The sequence below is a fragment of the Mandrillus leucophaeus genome, unplaced genomic scaffold, assembly GCF_000951045.1.
Source record: "Mandrillus leucophaeus isolate KB7577 unplaced genomic scaffold, Mleu.le_1.0 Scaffold1, whole genome shotgun sequence".
NCBI classification, from domain to species: Eukaryota; Metazoa; Chordata; class Mammalia; order Primates; family Cercopithecidae; genus Mandrillus; species Mandrillus leucophaeus.
In genome coordinates, this window is record NW_012098097.1 from 5,799,655 (window position 1) to 5,806,778 (window position 7,124).

The 7,124-nt window shown below is 46.0% G+C and overlaps 1 protein-coding gene across 1 annotated transcript in view; it reads left to right on the top strand.

The window, feature by feature from the left end:
• Positions 1-7,124, top strand: part of COG1 (component of oligomeric golgi complex 1) — a 50,392-nt gene that overhangs the window by 22,332 nt on the left and 20,936 nt on the right. The gene's annotated exons all lie outside the window — the stretch shown is intronic.

The window sequence follows — 7,124 nt, forward strand, 5'->3', positions numbered from 1 at the left end:
CATTGTTCCTGAATCCTTCCTACTCCTGATTTCATAGCTAATCTGTCCATCACTCTCTGGCTGTCACTCACCCATAAACAACAGCGGATCTTTATAAACAGTAGATCAATCATGATCAAAGGAAACTGAACACTCTTTCCACACGGCTCCCACACACACCTCACCCCCGCTCTGTCCTTTTGGCTGGTGCTGACAAACTGAGATCACCCCAGTCTTTGAAGACTCAATGGAGACAAGGAAGCTCGGGACATCCAGAAAAAGCCTTCAACAGCTCTGACTGCAAAAACAGTTTCAATTATGTGATGTGATTGATGGTTTTAACATGTCAAGAATAGGTGCGCACATGGTCCACAGCTAGAATTTTTATTATTATTATTATTTATTTTTCGAGACAGAATCTCGCTCTGTCATCCAGACTAGAGTGCAATGGTACGATCTCGGCTCACTGCAACCTCCACCCCCCGGGGTTCAAGCAATTCTCCTGCCTCAGCCTCCCCAGTAGCTGGGATTACAGGCACGTGCCACCATGCCTGGCTAATTTTTATATTTTTAGTAGAGATGGGTTTTTGCTGTGTTGGCCAGGCTGGTCTCGAATTCTTAACGTCAAGTGATCTGTCCACGTCAGCCTCCCAAAGTGCTGGGATTACAGGCATGAGTCGCTGTGCTTATTATTATTATTATTGTTATTATTATTATTATGGTATTTTGAATGTGATTATTCTTACTAATAATCTTTGCATGTCCAGTATTTCAATAAAATAGTTAAAAGTGTTTTTGCTTTCTAATGAGACTTTGTGACTGGGTGTGTTTCTCTGTCAGATGAATTTACCTCCGTCCGTATTTGCTGTTAAAAGTGATTGTATAATCCTAATCCTACAAAACAAGCGGCAAATGTTTCTTTTTAGTGACTTACTTTTTAAAAAATGTACAAGTGTACCATTTTATAGCTATCTTCAAACAAAATCACATTCTCAATGAAAGAGACTCAGATGGAAGTTTGTTCATTAGGCCAGCTATGTGAACTCACCCCTGTCCCCACCTGCCTCGGAAAAACATCCCACATGCTCAGGAAAGACGACCAGAGTCCTAAGTGACATAACCTACAGTTTCCAAGCTTCCTAAAGCCCTGAACTAGAAATAGGCTTTAAAATTTAACAATTTGTTTTAAAACTCTAAGCCCACCGGGCATGGTGGCTCATGCCTGTTATTCCAGCACTTTGGGAGGCCGAGGCGGGCGTATCACAGGGTCAGGAGATCGAGACCATCCTGGCTAACATGGTGAAACCCCGTCTCTACTAAAAATAGAAAAATTAGCTGGGTGTGGTGGCGGGTGCCTGTAGTCCCAAGTACTCAGAAGGCTGAGGCAGGAGAATGGCGTGAACCCGGCAGGCGGAGCTTGCAGTGAGCCGAGATACAGCCACTGCACTCCAGCCTGGGCGACAGAGCGAGACTCCGTCTCACCAAACAAACAAACAAAACAAAAAAAACTCTAAGCCCAACGAAAAGCCTATAAAGTCTTTTCTAGATGTTACCAAGGTCTTCGCAATCATTTGTCTGAGAGCAAAAGAAAAAAACAAAAGAAAAACCTTGAAAATTGGCAACTACTGGTGAATCCCATTTTGTCCACAGACTGATTGTTTTTTTTTTTTGAAGACGGTGTCTTGCTCTGTTGCCCAGGCTGGAGTGCAGTGGCATGATCTCCATTCACTGCAACCTTCGTCTCCTGGGTTCAAGTGATTCTCCTGCCTCAGCCTCCCAAGTAGCTGGGATTACAGGCACCTGCTACCAAGCCCGGATGATTTTTTGTATTTTTAGTAGAGACGGGGTTTTGCCATGTTGGCCAGGCTGGTCTCGAACTCTTGACCTCAGGTGATCCACCCGCCTCAGCTTCTCAAAGTGCTAGGATTACAGGTGTGAGCCACCACACCCAGCCACAGAGACTAATTTTTAATGGCCCCATCTGATTTCTTCCAGATTTTGTAGCCTAGTTTAAACAGAATGTCTGCTTAAGTCATCGTCAAGCAGATGACAAAGGGGTGCCCTAAAAATGCCATAAAGACACACCAGGTCTCAGTGACAGCAAAGCTTACTATAGAGAAATGCCAAGAGTTTAGAAATTAGGCCCCCAAAACCAACTTGTTACCATCTTCTCATCTTTCTTTCACTCAAATCCAAAATATAACGAATTTCCAGTTGCTTAAATTAGATACTAAAATCAGAAAAAAATTAGCTGATTTGTAGCTATGATCACTAGGTACCAAGCCCTGTTCTAAGCACTTAATATGCATCATCTCATTCAATTCCCATAAGAGCTCTCTGAATGAAGTAGGTGCTACTTTTATTCCCATTATACAGATGAGCAAACTGAGGTATGGCACACCTGAGTCACTTGCCCAGAAGCTGCACTCTTAACCACTTCTCCACATTGAATGACCACCTACAGAAAGTGTGAGCTTGAGCAAGTGCCTGACCTTCCAGAGACCAGTCTTCCTCATTTGCAAAACAGGGATAACGCCAAGTACCTCAAGGAATTCTGTTAAGATCAGAGAAAGAAAATATTGAAGACAATTTGTCACATTATCAGACATAGAGAGGTACCCAGTACATATTAGCGTCCCCTCACCTTTAATCCGAGCAAAAGAAGACCAGAAATGTTTTGGTTGTTAAACAGCTGATCATTTTCCAAAATTGCTATTATTAAACCACGGCTTCTAATCCTGCCATCGGTAGAAAGCTTGACCAGCACTAACAAAATCAGCCATGTGACGCAAGATGAAAGCAAATCGGAGTGCAGAAAAGTAAATGCAATTAGCTGGCTACCTGATAAGGTGGTACACGCTGCACCAGGAGTGTGCCTTTCTGGCTAGAGGACTTTACTCCTCTCTTAACCCGAATTAAATGGTCTCTACCACACGGGACCAGGAATAAACTTCCACCTCCCTAAACAGAGCTTCATCTTGCCAAAGCATTCTGGAAACTCAGCAGTTCATGGTATGCTACAAACCGCTGAGCCCTTTTCCTCCTCCCTCCAGTGTGGGACCACGGTTGGCCTGGGGCTTGGCTCACCAGAGAGAGAGGAGTGTGCAGCGAATCCTGGGTTTATCACCATCTGCACGGCTCCAGGGTCCAGCTGGAGACAGATGGCACACTCGCAAGGGTTTAACTGAAATGAATGGAATGAAGGAGCTACATACAGAGGTGGGGGCAGGCGCAAAAGAACCACCAAGAGACGGATGAGGTGCCTGGAGACTGGGCACGGGACTAAGGGAATAAAAAGGCTTAAAAGGGACAGAAGCCTTCTCTAATGCCATAAGGAACATTCAAAAGTCCAGACTTCGCATTGTTTGAGGGGGAGGGGAAGGGCTGATGATAGACATAAATATAAATATGAATGAATTCAGCATTTCTGAAACTAGACTAAATCAATCTGGTCATTTTCTTTCTCTCATTTAAGAATTGTAGGGTAATGCATAGTTGGAATATTTACAGGTTTTTTTTTTTTTTTTAGCATATCAGGAAGTTACCTTATTACAAAGCTAAATTTTTATTCAGGCACTCAATGAATATTGAGTGTCTACTGTGTGCCAGAGATTGTTTTAGAAGCTGAGAATTTAGTAAGAAAGACAAAAGATAGAGCAGAAGACAGGTACAATGGTGCACGCCTGTAGTCCCACCTACTTGTGAGGCTCTTGGGAGGATCCCTTGAGCCAGGAGTTCGAGACCAACCTGGGAAACATAGCAAGACCTTGTCTCTAAATAAATAAATAAATAAAAGACAGACCAGGTCTCTGCTCCTTGTTGTGAAAGAGACACTCGACAAACACGTAAATAGATGATGTAATTTCAATACCGCATCAAATGCTATCATGAAAATGCATAAGCAGGCCAGGCACAGTGAGTGGCTCACGCCTGTAATTCCAACACTTTGGGAGGCCGAGTTGGGCAGATCACCTGAGGTCAGGAGTTCGAGACCAGCCTGGCCAACATGGTTAAACCTGTCTCTACTAAAAATAACAAAAATTAGCTGGGTGTGGTGGTGCATGCCTGTAATCCCAGCTACTTGGGAGGCTGAGGTGGAAGGATCACTTGAACCCAGGAGGCGGAGGTTGCAGTGAGCCGATACGGTGCCACTGTACTCTAGTCCAGGCAGCACCGCTGCACTCTAGCCTAGGCGACAAGCGTGAAACGCCCTCTCAAAACAAAAAAGTAAAAGAAAATGCATAAGTGGCAAAGAGTAGGGGTTAAAGGCCTGGGTTCAAGAGTCACACAGCTGGTTTATATCTCAACTCTGCTACTTCCTCAATGATTTGGGGCAAATTACATAACCCCTCCCTTGGCCCCAGTTTCCTCCTCAGTGAAGTGGAGATAACAACAGGATCTGAAGCAGGCATGGTGACTCATTCCTGTAATCCCAGCACTTTAGGAAGTGGAGGCGGGAAGGCTGTTTGAGCCCAAGAGTTTGAAACCAGCTAGGCAACATAGCAAGACCTTGTCTCTCCAAAAAAATAGCCAGGCATGATGGCACGCACTTGTGGTCCCAGCTACTCAGGAGGCTAAGGTGGGAGAATCACTCGAGCCCAAGGGGTCGAGGCTACAGCGAGCTGTGATGGCACCACTGCAGTCCAGCCTGGGCAACAGAGCAAGACCCTGTCTCAAGAGAAAAAAAAAGGACACAGGATCAAGACAGTTCACATTCGAGGTTCATAAGAGTGATAACAGTGGCTGACATGTATCGAGCTGTTGATAAACACCAGCTTTTATTTTAGATGGGTGGTTCAGGCAGGCTTCTTGGAGGAGGTGACAGACATATGAAGATCTGCAGAAGAAACAGCAAAAGCAACGGCTTTAGGAAGGAGGGAGCCAAAGCTTGTTTATGAAGCAGCAAGAAGACCAGGGAGGCCAGAGTAGAGTGAGGGAGGAGGAGAGTGGGGTCAAGCAGGGGGTCAGGCCACGCAGGGACTTGAAGGTCTTTGATGGGAGTTTGCATCTGGCCAAGAGGGATGGGCAGCCAGGGGAGGTTTTAAGCAAAGGATACACAAAACCTGGTTTCCACTTTTAAAAGTGGCCTTTGTGGCAAGGAACATGAACTAAAAGGGGTCAAAAGTAGAGGCTGGGTATGGTGGCTCACGCTAATAATCCCAGCAGTTTGGGAGGCCAAGGCAGAAGGATCATTTGAGGCCAGAAGTTCAATACCAGCCTGGGCAACATAGTGAAACCCTGTCTCTATAAAAAAATTTAAAAATTAGGCCAGATGCACTGGCTCATGCCTGTAATCTCAGCACTTTGGGAGGCTGAGGAGGGCAGATCACCTGAGCTCGGGAGTTCAAGACCAGCCTAGGAAATATGACAAAACCCCATCTCTACCTAAAACACAAAAATTAGCCAGGCATGGTGGCACATGCTTGTGGCCCCACGTACTCGGAAGGCTGAGGTGGGAGGATTGCTTGAGCCTGGAGGTGGAGGTTGCAGTGAGCTGAGATCATGCCACTGCACTCCATCCTGGGTGACAAAGTGAGACTCCGCTCTCAAAAAAAGAAAGAAAGAAAGAAAAAGAAAAACAAAATTAAAAATTAGCCAGTGGTGGTGGCACACACCTGTTGTCCCAGCTACTCAGGAGGTTTAGGTGGGAGGATCGCTTGAGCCTGGAAAGTCAAGGCTGCAGGCAGCTGTAATTGCAACACTGCACTCCAGTCTGGGTAACAGAGCAAGATCCTGTCTCAAGAACAAAAAAAAAAGAAAAAGAAAAAGAAAAAGAAAAAGGGCCAGGCATGGTAGCTCACGCCTGTAATCCCAGCACTTTGGGAGGCCGAGGTAGGCGGATCACTTGAGGCCAGGAATTCGAGGCCAGCCTGGCCAACATGGTGAAACCCTGTCTCTACTAAAAATACAAAAATTAGCTGGGTGTGGTAGTGCATGCCTGTAATCCCAGCTACTTGAGAAGCTGAGGCAGGAGAATCACTTGAACCCGGGAGGCGGAGGTTGCAGTGAGCCAAGATCATGCCACTGCACTCCAGCCTGGGCAACAGAGGGAGACTCCGCCTCCAAAAAAAAAAAAAAAGTAAAGAAAAGAAAGAAAGGATGAGGAACTGGTAACCTGGACAGTGGAGATGGAAGAAGAGCAGGGGTCACCAAACCACGGTCCAAGAGCCAAAATGGGCCCTTTGCCTGTTTTAGTAAATACAGTTGGTCCTTGAACAACAGGCGTTTAAACTGCACGGGTCCACTTTTTTTTCTGATTTTTTTCAACCAAACACTGATTGGAAATAGAGAATTTGTGGGATGCAAAACCTGTGTATATGGAGGGTTCACTTTTCATACTCACAGGTTTCACAGGCTGACTGTAGGCCTTGAGTATGCACGAATTTGGAGATATGTAGGGGTCCTGGATCCATCCTGCATCCTCGGATACTGCAGGATGCCTATAAAGTCTTACTGGACACAGCCATACCCATCTGCTGATGTGCTGCCTGTTGCTGCTTTGGGGCTACGATGGCCTTGCTGAATTGTGTTGACAGAGACTGCAAGGTTGGCCGGGTGCAGTGGTTCATGTCTGTAATCCCAGCACTTTGGGAGGCTGAGATGGGCGGATCACTTGAGGTCAGGAGTTTGAGACCAGCCTGGCCAACATGGTGAAACCCCATCTTTACCCCCAAAATAAAAAAAGACAAGGACCACAGGGTCTGCACAGTCCACTTACTATCTGGCTCTTTATAGCAAAAGCTCATCCATCTCTGTTTTGGAGGAAGAGCCTATAGGGCTTGTGAAACCACTGAGTGTGGAGAGTGAGAGAGAGATGGAAGACTTCCTGAGTTTGAGCCATGAATAGCTGGGCTGTGCCATTTCTTGAGACAGGAATGACTTGGAGTGAGGGCCTAGGAGGGCCACTAAGAAGAGAGTTGTTATTCTGGATGTGTTAAGTTTGAGATGTCTCTTAGACATCCAAGTGGAGTTTCTTTTCTTTTTTGGAGACAGAGTCTCACTCTGTCACCCAGGCTGGAGTGCAGTGGCGCGATCTTGCTCACCGCAACCTCTGCCTCCTGGGTTCAAGCAATTCTCCTGCCTCAGTCTCCCGAGCTGGGACTACAGGTGCCCACCACCATGCCTGGTTAATTTTTGTATTTTTT